Raw genomic sequence first — 18357 nt, forward strand, 5'->3', positions numbered from 1 at the left:
ATTCTCTATTTTTATTCCTTCTCTTACTCCTTGGTGGGGGGAATGGGATGAGTGGCATTGCTGGTGGGGGGGATCAGTGGCAGTGCTGGAGGGAGTACTGATCAGACAACTTAGGTGCTCTTGCTCAAGGTAATCTGCTGATCTGAGAACTGTAGTGGGGATATTTAATGGCAACTATAATCGCAGGTAGTGTTTACTCAATGTGTCTCTGGTTTCACTGTGTCTCTGACTTTGTGGTGTCTCGTAGCAGTGACACCTATGCTGAAATCAGGAGATGGGGTCTTCTCCAGCCCCTCCCCTTTCACATTCCTCACCAGTCAGCTGACCTCTAGTCTCTGCTCCCTAGCCATGCCGTGAACTAAATAGGTGGCTACAAAGAGGCTGAGTGGGCGGCCGCGGGCTCTAGAAACAGCCCAGCTGGGCGGCCACAGGCTCCAGGCACAGCTCTGCTGGGTGGCTGCAAAAAAGATGGGGGAGAGGCGTGGGCTTCAGGAACAGCCAAGGATTTGGTGACCCCTGGCAAATCATTATTCGATCCCCGAGGGGGTCCCGACCCCCAGGTTGAGAGCCACTGATCTAGAGGACCAAACCCCAAGATATACACAGATATAGATGTGACTACTAAAAGTATTCTGGGAATACACGTTCCCATCCCCTTCAGAAATTTGAAATTATGGCAACTGGTTCTGCTTTAGTTTTTATAAAAAATAAAAAAATAAAAAAAAGGGCATGCACGCTATATGGTCAAATGTTTGTGGACACCTGACGATCACACCTATATGTGCTTGTTTCAACATCCCATTACAAAATCATGGCCATTAATATGGAGTTAACCTCCCTATGCATATTATAGCAGCCTCCACATTTTTGGGAAGGTTTTCCATAAGATATTGGAGTGTGTCTTTGGGAATTTGTGAAAATTCAGCCAAAGGAGTATTTGAAATATTAGGTTACTGATATTGGATTAGAAGACCTGGCTCAGTGCTCTGCACAGGCCACTGGGTTCCTTCACACCAAACTCATTAAAACATGTCTTTATGGAGCTGGCTGTAAGCACAGATAGAGGGTGATGCCAAAACATTAGAAGTGCACAAATATCTAAAATATCTTTGTATGCTGTATCCTTTCGTTGGAAAACATGACGATTTAGAGGGGGTGTCTACATATTGGCCATATATTGTAGATTCCACTTGCTGTAATTGGTCATTAGCGGAAAGGTTTTATTTTTATACCGCACATTTCGAAAATGATACAGATGTTATGTGAACAGACCTAAAATCTAAAGAGAAATAAAAAAAGATATCAAATTTGGCAGGTTTGACTGGAATTGTTTTAGCCCTCATGTATAAAAACGAATAGTAAAAAGTGCTGGCCAATCAGATTATTAATTATATTCTCTAAGCTGCAGCAATGACATCTTCAATCTGATTGGCCATGTCAGATACCACATTTTTAATGGCTCAATTTTTCTTCTTCTTTTTTTTTTTTTATACATGAGGGTACTGACTGGTATGTTTGTACATAAAGCAGCATCCTGTACCCTCACTTCAAAGAAATAGTAGAGTTTTCAAACTATCAATTATGAAAAGGCAAAAAGAAATAAAAAACACTAAAATATAATGAAATCATGTTTAAATTTAATAAAATGAGTCAATAATATTTATGAATGTTGACATGTCATATTTTAACTCAATTTATATAAAGAAATGCTTTTTATTTTTTTAGACCAATTATATTTACTATTTGATTGTATTGAAAGTTCACAAGCAGACCAAAACTGGAGTTTTATAAAGAACAAAAATTGTATGTCCAGCCAAACCTTTTTCTTTTGGATGGAGTAGAGAAATATCAGAGCCCCTATTGGGTTTTTACTGCCACCAAAATGCTCTACAAATAAAAAGTATTTGAATTTTTTGTCTGCGTTTCCGTTAAAGGTTTCCCTTCAATGCTTGTCTGGTAAAACTCTTGTCACCGAGACAGAAAGTTCGGGGAAATCTCTCTAATGGAGATTTGATTTTCATCATCTAACTTAGAAATGTTGAAATGAATATGATGGGTTGCTGTAAACAATACCTACAGGTTTCTCAAAGTAATTTCTTAAAGGTGATATCTTTATTTTTTTTACCTGAAGATCGTACATACATCATTGTGTGCCAGTTCTGAGTTCCAATGTTGTATATAGGCAATCCCCTCCAATAGCAAGCACTAGAAGATAGAAGCTCCATCTAAACACAACAAACTGATTGTACCGTTTCTTTACAATCACTTAAAGTGTTACTAAACCCAGGACCCTGCATTCACTATATCTGGTCTCTCACAGTACATAAAACATGGCAATGTAATGGTTTTAGTAAATATAAACTGCTAAATACATTTTCTAATCAGCAGTTAAGAGCAGTTTTGTGACTTTTATCAATGTTTGGTTAAAGCTTGTAGGAGGAGTTTTTATTCTCCCATGATTGTCCTATAAGGATGCAGACCCCTGACTCTGTCTGGACAGTGCTGATTGGCCCTGTGCTGATCACATGCACTCTCCCAAGAACAACAAAACATTGCTAGCAATACACACCAAACTGAGCATGTGCAGAGTGCCCCTAGCATCTGTACTATCCGGAGATGGCTTGGGGCCTCTGGAATGGGAGGATCAGGACCAAACAGCCTTTTTACACAATTCAGAGTATTAACCCCTTAAGTTGTACAGTGAATATAACAAGCATGCTTTACTGGATATACATACTTATGTTACAGTTGTAGGTTTAGTAACACTAAGATCTACCAACAGCTATGAGGGGTAAGAGTCCTAGCAAGAAGACACGCCATATGTGTTGGTAAAATGAGAGAAGATTGTACAGTTAAAATGTAAAAAGTTGGCCTGAGAGCCCTTGAACATGGAAAGTGAATTTTTCCCGAGTGAAATCATGGGGGTTGCCATCGCTGCCCCCTTCTGAAAATACTAGTGCGTGACTAATATTCTGACCAACTGGCTTCAAAGTCCTTTTGGAGTCATTGATCTGGAACCTGTAAGCAGATCAGGAAAGTCAGAGTGACATTAGAAGTCCTGCTTGGTCCAGGTCCAAAACTCCAAGTATTGAAACCAGAGGGTCAGCATAACAACCAGGCAACAAGCTATTGCAGGATGAGAAGTTAGCAACAACCATTTCAATGTTTCCCTCATTTGATCTGGCACCCCCTACTTCCCTTGTCTTTCAAGTGGCTCATCACTTTGATTAGTGATATAACTGACCGATTGAGTGTTATGGTACGTGGAGCCCACTTATTAGGTTAAACTGAAATATGTATTACAGAACATCCTGAACATGGAATTCTGAAATACAATGTAAGGCGTACATGCTTGAGACATCGGAAACCAATGCAGGTTCTGCTTTCAATACTGGGAAATCGTTACTTGAATTGAAACTGAACTTTCATTTTAAATCAGCTAAATACATCAAAACAAAAAGGTGTGTAATGTCTTACAGTGTGTTTTCTTTTGAATGCAACCACAACCTGAAGAAAAATTATGGTCTCCTGCCAGCGTAATGCAATGAAGGATGCTTGCTCTTTGGGTAAAATAAATGGTCTCTCTGTAGAAGTCCAACACACCTCCTGCTGAGACAGACCTATAGGTCTCTGCTGACTGGGGAGCTTTGGCTCTGTTTCGGCAGGGGATGTGCTGGACCTTTGCAGGGAGACCACTGCTTCCACTCTCTACAGCATGCTGGTAGGAGATAGGCTTTTCTACTTAGGCTGTGGCTGCTTTCAAAAGAAAATGAACTGTGAGGCATTTTGTATTGATGCCTCTAAAATGTAAAGTGGGGCTTTAAGAGGCAGCTCAAGTTGAGACTTGACTCAGATACTGAAGACCACAACCATCTACAGGCCTATTAATGTGTCTTCTATATAGCATCATAAACATCTACGGAGATATACCCAACCTTAGTAATGCTCAGACATTTTGTGTCTGCATCACAGATAAACCTAATTATGGTTCAGGAATCGGAGACTTGTACTTGGCTGTGACATGGAACACAATGTACAGAATCTCCCAATTCTGTCCTTCATACTATATGGGATGCTCTCTGTCAGTCACTTGTCTGAAACAGACTCACCTTGCTCAAGTGACCAAAGGACTGACATAAGTAATCCCAAGGAGCAAGCTGAAAAAAAAGCTTTAAACATTTTCATTTAGGAGACACTTCTGAGAAGTACCCAATAGTAAATTGGCTCATACGTTGTCAAGACTTTACACCTCCCAAAGGGTTATCAAAATCATTGTTCTTTATATCCAATTGCAAATTCAGTATTTCCCTTTCATATATCTGTGATGCATAGGAGGAGCTGATATTTTGAAATATACAAAGATTGCGAGGGGAAAAATTGTAAGCAATTTCTCCAAGTTGCGTAGTGATATGAGTAATGCAAACAAACCCACAACGGAATAACCATCGTATGTAGGTTTATCCTTTTATGAAATGATAATGAGTACAATATTTATAATTTAATGATACAAATGTATCAATTTTTTTTTTAAAGGCCTTAAAGAACGACCTTTCCTGTTCAACAAAATATTGCTATCTATCAAACATGGCCTTTTTATTCGGCAATGTCAAAGTTCGGTTGTAGAGTATTTGACCATTGATCCAAAATTAAATGTTTGCTTCTAACATTTATTGCAAGATGACATAATTTTTTTTCTTTCCTATATGAAAAGTCCTGTGACTCAATGGTCAAATTAAAGGTATGCACCGAGCCCTAGAACGGAGAACTGGCAAGATCTCCAATTAGCATATGTGTTCTACTGTAGATAAAGAAACAGAACTTCGGGGGGAAAAAAATATATATATGCTGTCTAGATATTACATTTTAATCTTCATATAAATCACAAGGTAGCAAATTGCGTGCAAGGCTTGAAGCAAATTATTGGGTGAAAACAGTTTCTTGTCAAATTCTCCATTCTCAATTCACATCAACAGAATGATGATCAACCTCCAAAAGGTTTCCGTTCTATAAGGCAAACATCTTCAATCCAATGATCTCCATTCTCCGATGATTGAAGTCTTATCCTAATAAAAAGAAGAAAAAAAAAGGGGAATATTTACAGTGTGACGGGTCTGTTTCTCCAGATAAGTCGAAAATAAAATTAACAGTTTCACCATATTTACAATGTTCACAGAACTGGCTGATAACATTTGTACATTTTATTTCTGTATCATTCTGTCCAAAAGAATATTGTAGATACTGAAGTCAGGCTGTGGGAGGATTACATGTTATATATTGCGCACACTGATGTTCTGAAGAGCTGAAGGAAAACAAGAAAAAGTTGAGGAAAAAAACTAAAAAGGCAGAAGGTAAAAGATAGACTCTAGACAACCGTCTCACATAACTCTCTCTTTAGCCCATCTTCCGTCATACAATCTATCAAGCATAACGTTCTCCAGTTGAAACTGAGCTTCATTAACCACTTGCTTACTGGGCACTTAAAACCCTTTCCTGCCCAGGCCAAAATTCAGCTTTCAGAGCTGTCACTCTTTGAATGACAATTGCGTGGTCTTGCAACACTGCACCCAAATGCATTTTTTTGCATTTTTTTTTCCATACAAAGAGAGCTTACTTTTGGTGGTTTTTAATCACTGCTGGGGGTTTTATTTTTTGCTAAACAAAAAATGACTGAAAATGCTGAAAATACAAAACAGTTGATGAGGCGGCACTGGTGGGTACTAATGAGATGGCACTGGTGGACACTGATAGGTGGAACAGATGAGTGGCACTGAATGGCATTGATAAATGGCATGGAAGGGCACTTATAGGTGGCAATGATGAGGCACTGAAGGGCACTTATAGGTGGCAATGATGAGGCACTGATTGGCGGCACAGGTGGGCATTAATAGGTGGAACAGGTGAGCACTGGTAGGTGGCACTGGTGGGTACTACTTACGGGTGGAATTGCAATGCACTGGTGGGCACAGATACTCGGGTGACGTTTCGCCTCCTTTCGGGGCCACTGTCCCTTTGACACAAGCCAGTGATCGGCACGAACAGAAAAAAAAGCAGATTACCAATATTTTGTTTACGTCACGTGATCAGCCGTCATTGGCTGACAGCTGATCGCATGGTAAGGGGCCGGGATTGGCCCCTTACCCCAATTTGTGATCAGCCGAGTAATATTGACTCAGTGATCACCGAGCGCACCGTGCGTCCCTTTTGTGGCAAGGGAAACCTTTTGGCTTCACCACCGCTTTGCTTCACTACACATGCATGAAACGCGCTGTACTTTCTAACTGGAAGCTCATGCATGGGAGGACATCTATTGATGGCCTCCTGGCAATTAAAATCTGCGCCGTCGTCGTCATACGGCTATAGCGCGGGCGCGAAGCAACTAAAAAAATAAAAAATGTTTTGTTACAAACAAATAAATAAATGCCCATTAAGATAACTAACAAAATAGGTTTAGGCTCCCCCATATCAAAAGTTTTACTGTAACCGCTGTAAAAATATTAAATAGTTTTTCACTGAGCTGGTTTCAGCTAAATGCAATAGATTGAATGTAAGTTAAGTTGGATTTTTTTTCCTTTACAAACAACAAAAGCAGCTATTATTTATAAGAAATAACACTGTAGAATGGTAATCCAAGGTGTTATTCAAATGCCCCTAGGGATCAGGAAGGAATTTGTTTTTGTTTTTGTTGGAGCAAACTAGACCCTGCTTTATAAGGGTTTTGTGTTCCTCTGGATAAAGTGCGGGTTTAGGATTTTTTTTGTTGATTGCAATGGAAAAGTGCATTTTTTTCTGAACTGATGATGCCTTGCAATGCACAATCTGCAATAATCTGCTATGTTCGTTTTGTGAGATCAAGATGCATTATGCTGGAAAAGAATGAACTGCCCCAAGCATGGTCCCAAAGTGATAGTTTTTTTGGGCCTCATAGTAAAGAGATGATCAAGCAACATTACTAGAGATGGGAAGGCCTGTAAAAAAAAAAGTAAATTTTTTTCAAGACTTGTTTTGTTTGTTTTTTGGTAAAAAACTGAAGAAAAAAAGGCGTGGAACATGTTCTTTTACAATGATAAATAAAATGGTCTTAAGTTAATGCAAGTTCTCTCCACTGAAGACAGCAAATCCTGGAATACAGTTCAAGTAACACTACTTCTTAATGCAGTTCTCAAACAAGAGAAATATGCATATCTGCCACTAGGGGGTACTGTAGGAGAAAGGCTCCAGGTTAGTTTGCTTGTGGGCTCCATCTTGCACCTCTTACAGTGGGGCGATTGTTGGGATACAGTAGAAAAAAATATTTCTTCTCACAATATTTGCAAATTGCAGCTTTGCTCTCAGTAGAAATTGCAACATTTTACTGAGAGGAGGAAAATAAAAAAACTATTTACTGACAAGACTATAGGGAAACCTTATGCTGTGATGGTGGAGAACATGGATAGGAGTCATTTATAGGTTATAAAGATAAACGAATTTGTCAGACAAATATACCCTCCTACCTGTCCTCTCAGGCCTTCATTAACATTGTTTTTTTATTTTCCTCCTCACAGTAAAATGATTCAATTTCTACTGAGAGAAAAGCTGCAATTTGCAAATATTGTGAGAAGAAATATTTTCCAAATGCTACAAAGATGACAAAACACATCCTGGCATGCCAGAGGTGCCTTAAAGACATTACAGAACACTTTATGGAATGAAATTAGGAGGACCAGAATGAAAGTGCGAGTTCTCATTCCAGAAACAATCTTTCTGCTGCTTCTGGATCATCACAAAGTGTTTCTTCACCAGCAGCATCCTCAAGTAAGGAAGTGTTACAAACCATGGCCTACCAAAAATACCCAATCCCTTTAATTATAGCGAAAATTACACCTAATAATCAGGTGAACATTCATCAAGCTCTTCATAGAGCAATATATGCTTCTGGGTGCTGCTGCTCGTGGCAAGGGAAACTGGCAGTGAAACCTTTTTGCTTCACCACCGGTTGGCTTCACTACACATGCATGAAGCACGCTGCGCTTTCTAACTGGCCTGGTGGCTTAGGAAGGAGAGGGGCCAAACTTTGGAGGAATATCGCCACGGCGAGCTCTCCCAGAAGTGGGGATGGGTACCTGTCAAAATTAGTTACCCGCTCCCCAACCCCTGAAAGGCGCCAAACGTGGCACCGGGGTGAGGAAGCAAACAAACAGGACTCCCCCTTTTGGGTGGAGCTCCGTTTTAAGCCTAGGGGCATCAAGGCCCCACTACTGGATTAACAGGAAAATGCTGCAGAGAGTAACGTCACATCATTATGGGGCACAGATCTCTACAGCTTTTAGAATCCACCCACCACTGGAGGAGACACAAGGTACCATAGGTGTGTGGGACTTTAATGGGACCAGATTAAGTCCAAAAGCAAATAGTAAGTATAAAACAGTTTATTGCATTTGTTTTACATGAGTAAAATCATAGATGAATAGGTATATTGTAGACTTGGACTGTAAAAAATAAAGCCACAACCCCCTGAAGAGGCTCTTGTGAGTTTAAATGCAGAAATCCTGATACTCTGATATAATGATGCTGCCGCATTTCGAGTATAATTCTTCATCAGGGGAAAAAGTAAGCAGACATTTTTGGCAAAAGCCAACTCTAAGGGAGTTGGGTGCAAACAACTGGGTGGGGTTTTCAAGCCTGGAGTTGGGTCCTAATGGGGAGAGAGGGCAGAATTAAAAATATTGACTTACCCTTTACATTAGGGCAGGCCTACATGTATTTCAATACACTGCTAGTATATTTTCCTTCATATAATATGCCCATAATGTACTACACAACAGAAAAAAAGGCTGAGAGTAAGGGAGCCAGCACTATAAGCCATCCAGTTTATTATAATGATGTCATCTCAACAAGCTTTAGGCACTGGGATCTATTAACGATGGAGTCATACATCTAGGATGCCAAAGGCGTGCAAGCCACAACAGCAAAAGGACAAATGACAAATATTTTTGGCAGGTAAAACAGTTCATATATGTGCATTTCAAGTGTTAGGTTGAAATTCCGCTTTAATACAGAGCAAGGGGATGAAAGCCTTCTCTTTTTTCTGCAGGACAGAGCAGACATTTTGGGAAGAATGGCAACTCCAAAAAAGCCTCACGCTAAAGAAAAAAAGATGTAAAAATGAAAATGAGAAGTCCCACTGAGCAGGTGAATGACCTGTGGGAGCAGACCCTGCCTGGCAGGATTTTTAGACTTGGCAAGCATCAGACACACAGCAATTGATTAGATCACCGTCTACCTGCCACCGACCAGGCTCGGGAGACTAATTAGAAGGAGTGCTGCTTGCACAGACACCCCATTGACACCTAATTTGCTCAGCCGAAGCCCTTGGGGAGAATGCATTATCTGTGCAGCTGCACTTTTCTGCCTTGCTGAATTTAGACATAAGCAGCAAAGGCCGGCTAGAACAATGAGCTCCTCTCTTGCACAATGACAATCTCGGCTATGCACGCAGATACATATAGAAATTACAATAATCCAGGGGCTCCCTGCAACCCCCTCACTCAGCTTTCTCACGAATAAATACAATCCAGTTCCAGAACATTGAAGCACAAAAGAATACAAAATAAAGTCAATTAAAATATGACACAAATATAGATAAAAGATTTCCATTTAAAGTGGATAGTAACCCTAACGGAATATGAATAACATATGATTGCTAAACTACGGTATTCCATAAATCATGTCTTTTTTTTTTTAAATACTTTTTTTTCATATATATTTCACCATTTGTTGTATCTCAGTGTGGTTGGCAGCCACTACCACATTCCGACATGCACTTTAGAGATGGCTGTAGGGTTGCCACCTTTTCTTCAAGTCAAACCTGAACACTTTAGCGGCCCACGGCAATTTTTTTATAGTATAACCTATACATATATTTTTCTATTAAACACCATTTCTGACCATATGAAGTTAATTTTAAATCTGAATCCACAGAGTTCCCCTTTTAAATTTTCAATCCACAGAGTTCCCCTTTTACATCTGAACTCGCAGAGATCCCTTTCACCATAAGGGGGGACTCTGCAGACTCTGCTGTAAGGGGTAACTCTGGGGGCTCTAACATAAGGGATGCTCTAAGGGGGAACATGATCTAAGGGGGAACACTGGGAACTCTAAAATACAGGAGGACTCTGATGTAAGGGGGGAACACTGTGGCCTCTGGTGTAAAGGGGAACTCTGATGTAAGGGGGAACACGGAGAACTCTGATGTACAGAGAAGACTCTGATGTAAGGGGGAACACTGTGGCCTCTGGTGTAAAGGGGAACTCCGATGTAAGGGGGAACACTGAGAACTCTGATGTACAGAGAAGACTATGATGTAAGGGGGAACCTGTGGCCTCTGGTGTAAAGGGGAACTCCGATGTAAGGAGTGCTCTGAGAACCCTGATTCACCTTTGTGTACTCAATCAGAGGCAGGAGAGAAAAGGGAGAGGGGGGAAGACACTCACAGACAGGGATGGATGGTGAGCTCACTCACCCCCTGGCAGTCAGCACCTCTCATCCAGATGTATTTGAGGCTGCTGGACTTAAAATTTCCAGCCCCAACTTTCCTTTTCTGAGGCACAGCACTGAGGATTGGAGTGTGGGCAAACACAGAGGGGACGGGGTGGTTGGGGGGGGGAATAGGTGTAGATCGAGCCCTCTCTCAGGCAGTGTGAAAGAGATAACTGCAGCCATAAACCCTGCTGGCAAGCCATAGTCCAGGCTAAATAATGTGTCCAGGTTTCAGGCTTTCTGAAACCCGGACACATGATTCCAAACCCGAACTGTCTGGGTGAATCTTGGACAGGTGGCAACTCTAGATGGCTGCCTGGCATTTCTCAGGGCAGATCTCCTGATGGTAACAACAGTGGACCATATACAATGTATGATCAGATGGTCACTTGTAGTCTCCAATAGACATCCATGTCAGGATGACAACACAGGAGAGCAATAGGGAGACCTAAAAATAGGAAGTGCCTGACCACGAACCCTCATTGAAGGGTCACCTTGTGTTATTTTAACCTCTGCACGCCGACTGTGTCCACATATTCGGCTTCTGGGCGGGTAGGCTTTAAAGCCGAGAGGCCACATATAAGCGGCCCTATGTTAACACATTACTGTGCTTCCTGCACACACCCGGCACAGTAACCAGTGGGTACCGGAAAGACCCCCCCCCCCCCCCGATGCATACTTCCAATTGGGAGCTTTCTGATCATGTGATCACTGTGACTGCCGATCGGAATACCCGCCTGCCAGCATTAAGTACCTTTTAAAATGAGAGTGAACCCCCATCTCTGACTTTTACCTATACATTCCTTTGTCCCCGTTCAGATCGGCACGACTTGTCATGTAGTTTGACAGTTCCAAATCGCACACTATTGTCGGCAATGGAACCATTCAAATCGGCGTGACCGATTTGAAAAAAAAGGTTCTTGTACTATTCTTTGTGATTTCAGGTGTGGCTTGCATAGACATCTATGCATGAAGTGGTACAAATGTCAGCCAAGCAGCACCTGAAATCACGCTGACCTGCTACTTTGAAATCACGCTACTTCAAGTGAAGTCGCCTGATTTCAAAGTAGCATCAATGTGAAGCAGGGCTTTAAGGCTGGGTTCACACTACTACACTACTTTCATCCTACTTTGCTCTGCTACATTGGTCCTACATTTATCCTACATTGGTCCTACATCCATCCTACTTTCATGAACAGGATACTACTTTGGTCCGACTTCAATGATATTCAATGGGCCTGAAGTAGGATCAATGTAGGACCAAAAGTAGTACAGGGAGCATTTTCAAAGTCGGATCGACTTGTGTAGGACGCTACAAGACGCTCTCATAGGGAAACATTGAACACAGAGCAAAGTAGGATGAAAGTAGTGTAGTAGTGTGAACCCAGCCTAAGAGTGCTCCTAATCTCAGCTCATTACCTATATAGAAAACACCTGGGAGACAGAAATCTTGCTGACTGATAGGGGACCAAATACTTATTTCACTCATTAATATGGCTTTACCTTACAGGTTTCACAAAAAAACAAACACACACACACAGCTGTTATAAAACAAAAAAAACGCGCTGCCACAACACAGTCTTTAGGCAGCGGCTAGCGTGCGATAACAGAAGAATAAAACAATATAAAAAAGCCGCGCCAAATATCAAAACAAATAACTATGTAACATTGGACAGTCCATAGATAATATGAGTGGTAGTGGATTTTCAACCAATCATCCAGCAAAAAAGAATCAGTATATTGATCAGAGGCTGATTTGCATGTAGAAACATTAGCTTGTCAGATTTTCAATGCACCTGGTGACATGCATACAATCTGTGTAATCCCACCACCAGAAATGTATATCAGCTTACCAGATGGCAAGCCTTTGGTGCAATTGGCTATAACCCAGCCACGGCCTTTACATCCCCTGGGCTAGGATACTATAAGATTCCCAGTCAAATGACAGCCTTGGTATGGAAAGTGATGAGTGTTTGCGGTTTGGGACGCAAACACAACCCGTCAGCAAAACAGCAATCATAAACCAGTCCGGTTCGCATGCAGCGGGAAAACAGAAAGGGACGCAATAGCGTGATACCGTAGGAATAATAAATTTATTTATAACAGTAGTGTACTTACACTTAGGAAGTTTAAAAACAGCATGTAATAGGTAAAAAGCCGGCCGGCTTGAGGAGCCCTCCTCCTAGGCGTGGTGACGTCACTGATGCTGCCTCCAGACGCGTTTCGTCCTATTGGACGTTCTCTCCCCCATTGAGAACGTCCAATAGGACGAAACGCGTCTGGAGGCAGCGTCAGTGACGTCACCACGCCTAGGAGGAGGGCTCCTCAAGCCGGCCGGCTTTTTACCTATTACATGCTGTTTTTAAACTTCCTAAGTGTAAGTACACTACTGTTATAAATAAATTTGTTATACCTACGGTATCACGCTATTGCGTCCCTTTCTGTTTTCCCGCTGCATGCGAACCGGACTGGTTTATGATTGCTGTTTTGCTGACGGGTTGTGTTTGCGTCCCAAACCGCAAACACTCATCACTTTCCATACCAAGGCTGTCATTTGACTGGGAATCTTGGAGTATCCTAGCCCAGGGGATGTAAAGGCCGTGGCTGGGTTATAGCCAATTGCACCAAAGGCTTGCCATCTGGTAAGCTGATATACATTTCTGGTGGTGGGATTACACAGATTGTATGCATGTCACCAGGTGCATTGAAAATCTGACAAGCTAATGTTTCTACATGCAAATCAGCCTCTGATCAATATACTGATTCTTTTTTGCTGGATGATTGGTTGAAAATCCACTACCACTCATATTATCTATGGACTGTCCAATGTTACATAGTTATTTGTTTTGATATTTGACACACAGCTGTTTACTGCTGCTTTAAAGGACCTGGAGGTAGTGGCAGGAAGAGGTTAAAATGGTCCTAAAGCCAGGACCCTGCATTCACTGTATATGGTCTCCCACAGTACACAGAACATGGAAATGCAAAATATATACTGTATACAGTATGTAATGCTGTCTTGTGACTTCTATCAGTGTCTGGTTAAAGCTTGCTGGAGGAGTTTTTACACGAGAGAGCATTAACCCCTTAGGTTCCACAGCGAGTATAACAAGCATGCTTTATTACATATACAGACTGATGTTACCATTGTGGGTTTAGTAACACTTTAATTAAAGCTTAAAAGTTAAAAATATTTTAAATTACTTAAAAAAAAAAAAAAAACTCAACACATTACCATATTAACATCAGAATGCAGTGATTGGATTTACATCTACTGGGAATTATCCGTTTAATTTTCTTTTTTTAATATACATTTAAAAGACTTTCAGCTTCATGTAAAATAATCTTATCAGTATGTTAGGCCCCTTTCACACGGGGTGGATTCCATTCCGATCAGCAGGGGGTTAGCACACAGATTCCCTGCTGATCGGAGCAGAGCGGGCGGATGACACATCCATGTCAGCTGAGTTTCTGTAGAATGCTCTACGGGTGGCAGACTCTGTCCGTTTACAGCTGACTATCCTTCAAGCCGCCTAAACGGAAGAGGACAGATTCCCTTCCATTTTTTTTTTTTAACGGACCGATGGGACCTGGAGGTAGTATCCAATTACACCCGCCTGTCCGTAGGGATACATAGACCGTCCGGACAGGTCCACCTGAAAAACTGATCGGAACAGCCATGTGAAAGGGGCCTTAATGTTTTAAGACACCTCTTTCTGTGTACAGTTTAAAATCTCTCTCTGCCATATTTGTCCAATGCATATTCAACTTCTGTTGCATGGCGGTGCCAAATTTGGCCGGTTCAGCAGGGACCAGATGAGGTTTGATCAGTGGGTGTTCGTTCCTGCCCAACAGAGGTCATTTTATCAACTTCTGTCAAAGGAACATGTTGGAAATGTTTTCTTGATCAGTGGCTGCAGCCGCTGATCAGTGTATTATGACAGCTACGGGTGCAGGTGGCGGGGGGTAGGAGTGGGGAGGGATGGGATGTTACTGATCCTCCTAACTCACAGCGAGTCTGACTGAAAACAACAGACTTTCAGTACTCTCCAATGATGCGAGATCAGAGTAGCCAGAGAACAAGTGATCTTGGCCCAGCCTTTAGCTAAAATAAAACCAGCATTTATACATGGCTAGATATGCACAATAAATGGAATTAAAATTCCTTATTTTAAGATTTGGTAACAATACGAGTCCTAAAGATTCTTTTGAATTTTAATGATAGCGCCAGTTTAAAGGGAAACTACAGCTTTTTTATTTAGTGTTCGATATGCATGATTAACCCCCCATCCTTAATTTGTAATGTTACAACCTGCAATTAAATGGATTTAATCGAGATTTAAGAACCCCAGGCTAGACCTCAATAACTCATCACAGTACCAATATAATAATACCATCAAAGTGAAAGATAAATATCTATCCAATTTTGCAGTGAACCCCCTAAAAAAGCTCTGGTGGAACCAACTGCCCTCAACGGGCTAGCCCCATCATAGGCTGGATAGAGTTCAGTTTTGTGAAATTAAAGTGTCACATAATGCTAGTATAACTAGTTTTTAGAGGGTCCCAAAATTTGTTCGGAAACGATCCTTTCTAAAAAAACAGCATCATGGAGACCAACTGACTATTACACCAAGTCCAGAATAATGTTCTGGAAAAACCCAATCAGGGTTGAGTTATAAAAAAAAAAACAAACTGAGTGTTCCCCCTTGGGGCACTGTTAAAACCAATTATTAAATTAAGGAGAGAATATAGCAAAAATGTGATCTGCCTAGAGAAGGCCAACCACCAGACCCACCAGAGACCACAACCGAGACGGGAGAACTTGTCCTTGGGACAAGCTTCACAGAGCTCGGCTTTATTGCACAGTGATGATAGGAAAGCCATTGCTTAAAGAAAACGTCAAACCCTATTTTGAATTTGCCAAAAGGTATGCAAATATTTGGAGTTTCAGTGATATCCTTCATTGGTCAACTTAAGTAAAAGATGGAAGCTTTTGGGAAACCTTATTAGGTTCTTGCTACCCAGGTATCATAGTAAGGAATTAATCTAAGGAATGTTTCAAAAGCTTGCATCATTAATAACTTAAAAAAATAACTAAAAGGCAAAACTTTTTTCTTTTAGTTTTGGACAGAATGGTGAGAGATAAGAACACCCAAGACCCAAGACTTTTATTGCTAGCTGTTCCCCCCAATTAGGGAGATTCACCTTCTCCATTTGTCAAGTTTATCATTAAAAGTAAAAGAAAATCTCAAATTTTGGGTTGTCCTTAGAAAAGTAATAGAAGCAAAATCTTCCAATGGGGACACTAGTTCTGGTGACCTGGGGGGCCCAAATGATTCCATTAATTTGCTGGGATTTCGTCTTACTTTCTGTTTTGGCTATGGGGCAGGAAATGAAGGTAAATCTCCCCAATGGGACACAGATGGCAAAAAAAAACCTCTCTTATTCCACATACACACAGATGGACCTGTACATGTGCTTTCTTGAGCTGGGGGACCTTGCGGGCGCTGCAGGATTTCAGTCCTTCACAGTGTAGTGTGTTACCAATTGTTTTCTTGGTGACTATGGTCCCAGCTGCCTTGAGATGATTGACAAGATTCTCCCGTGTAGTTCTGGGCCGATTCCTCAGCATTCTCATGATCATTGAAACTCCATGAGGGGAGATCTTACATGGAGCCCCAGACCGAGGGAGATTGACAGTTATTTTATGTTTCTCTAATTTGCGAATAATCACACCAACTGTTGTCACCCTCTCACCAAGCTGCTTGGCGATGGTCTTGTATTCCATTCCAGCCATGTGATGGTCTACAATCCTGTCCCTGACATACTTGGACAGATCTTTGGTCTTGGCCATGGTGGAGAGATTGGAATCTGATTGATTGATTCTGTGGACAGGTGTCTTTTATACAGGAAACAAGCTAAGATTAGGAGTACTAGTCCCTTTAGGAGAGTGCTCCTAATCTCAGCTCATTACATGTATAGAAGACACCTGGGAGCCAGAAATCTTGCCGATTAATAGGGGATCAAATATTTTTTTCACTCATTAAAATGCAAATGAATTTATAACTTTTTTGAAAAATTCCTGGAATTTTTTGTTGTTATTCTCTCTCACTGTTAAAATAAACCTACTATTAAAATGATAAAAAACAGAAAATATTTGCTCACCTTTAATTTAAAAAGTTTTAAAATTAAAGTTTTATTTGCATGTAAACCAAGAACTTTGGGCCAGATTCACAGAGCAGATACGACGGCGTATCTCCTGATACGCCGTCGTATCTGTTGTTCTATCTATGCGACTGATTCATAGAATCAGTTACGCATAGATAGCCATCTCTGAGCGTACACGTTTTTAACATGCTTTAACCACTTAAGGACCGCCTCCTGCACATTTTCGTCGGCAGAATGGCACGGCTGGGCACAAGCACGTACATGTACGTAAGTGCCCAGCCGTGGGTCGCAGGCGCGCTCCCGCGACCCGGTCCGAAGCTCCGTGACCGCGGGACCCGATCGCCGCTGGAGTCCCGCGATTGGTCCCGGAGCTGAAGAACGGGGAGAGCTGTGTGTAAACACAGCTTCCCCTTCTTCCCTGTGGCGCTGACATCGATCGTGTGTTCCCTTTTATAGGGAAACACAATCGATGCGGTCACACCTACAGCCACACCCCCCTACAGTTAGAAACACAAATGAAGTCACACATAACCCCTTCAGCGCCCCCGTGTGGTTAACTCCCAAACTGCAATTGTCATTTTCACAGTAAACAATGCATTTTAAATGCATTTTTTGCTGTGAAAATGAAAATGGTCTCAAAAATGTGTCAAAATTGTCCGAAGTGTCCACCATAATGTCGCAGTCATGATAAAAATCACTGATCGCCGCCATTAGTAGTAAAAAAATAAAATAAAAATGCAATAAAACTATCCCCTATTTTGTAAACGCTATAAATTTTGCGCAAACCAACTGATAAACGCTTATTGCGATTTTTATTTATCAAAAATAGGTAGAAGAATACGTATTGGCCTAAACTGAGGAAAACATATATATTTTTTTATGTATTTTTGGGGGATATTTATTATAGCAAAAAGTTAAAAATATTGAATTTTTTTCAAAATTGACGCTCTATTTTTGTTTATAGCGCAAAAAATAAAACCGCAGAGGTGATCAAATACCACCAAAAGAAAGCTCTATTTGTGGGAAAAACAGGGACGCCAAATTTGTTTGGGAGCCACGTCGCACGACCACGCAATTGTCAGTTAAAGTGACGCAGTGCCGAATCGCAAAAACTGGCCGGGTTCTTTAGCTGCCTAAAGGCAGGGCTGTCTTTTCCATTGGGCACGCTGGGCAGTTGCCTGGGGGCCCCACTTGCCTGGGGGGCCCCCCATCGGCTGCCCAGCAACCCCAGTAAACAATGATGGAGAGCAGCGGGTCAGAACTGTATCGTGTCTACAGTCTCTGAGGAAGAGGAGTCAAGAGTAGGAGCGCCTCCGGGATGGGGGTCACGGGAGAAGTCAGACATGAGGAGACAGTAGGATAAAACCAGAGCAGCCATGCTGGAGCCATCTGACTGAGCCGTGCATGTTGCACCTGAGAGGAGGTCAGTGATAGCGCCACCAGGCCAGTCTAAGGGGTGGGTGGTTGCTGATGTAAGGGGGGAGTGAATGCAAAAATATTAGTGACCCCCCCTTACCTTAGTGTATTTACTCTACGGAAGGTGGTCTCTGGTCACCAGAGTGCCCCACACATCAGAGTTCCTGGTGTTCCCCTTTACATCAGAGTCTGCAGGATTCCCCCTTACAGTGCAAGGACCCTGATGTAAAGAGAAAGCAGTGAACTCTGATATAAGGT

The 18357-nt window shown here is 41.7% G+C and overlaps 1 protein-coding gene across 4 annotated transcripts in view; it reads right to left on the bottom strand.

The window, feature by feature from the left end:
* Positions 1–1615: 1615 nt before the first annotated feature.
* CDK14 (cyclin dependent kinase 14) overlaps positions 1616–18357 on the bottom strand; it is a 601685-nt gene continuing 584943 nt past the window's right edge. For all 4 annotated transcript variants that reach the window (XM_040352389.1, XM_040352390.1, XM_040352388.1 and 1 more), the window contains one exon: positions 1616–5063. The gene's annotated coding sequence lies outside the window, so the exon portion shown is untranslated. The remainder of the gene's footprint in view (positions 5064–18357) is intronic.

Source organism: Rana temporaria, chromosome 5, assembly GCF_905171775.1.
Source record: "Rana temporaria chromosome 5, aRanTem1.1, whole genome shotgun sequence".
NCBI classification, from domain to species: Eukaryota; Metazoa; Chordata; class Amphibia; order Anura; family Ranidae; genus Rana; species Rana temporaria.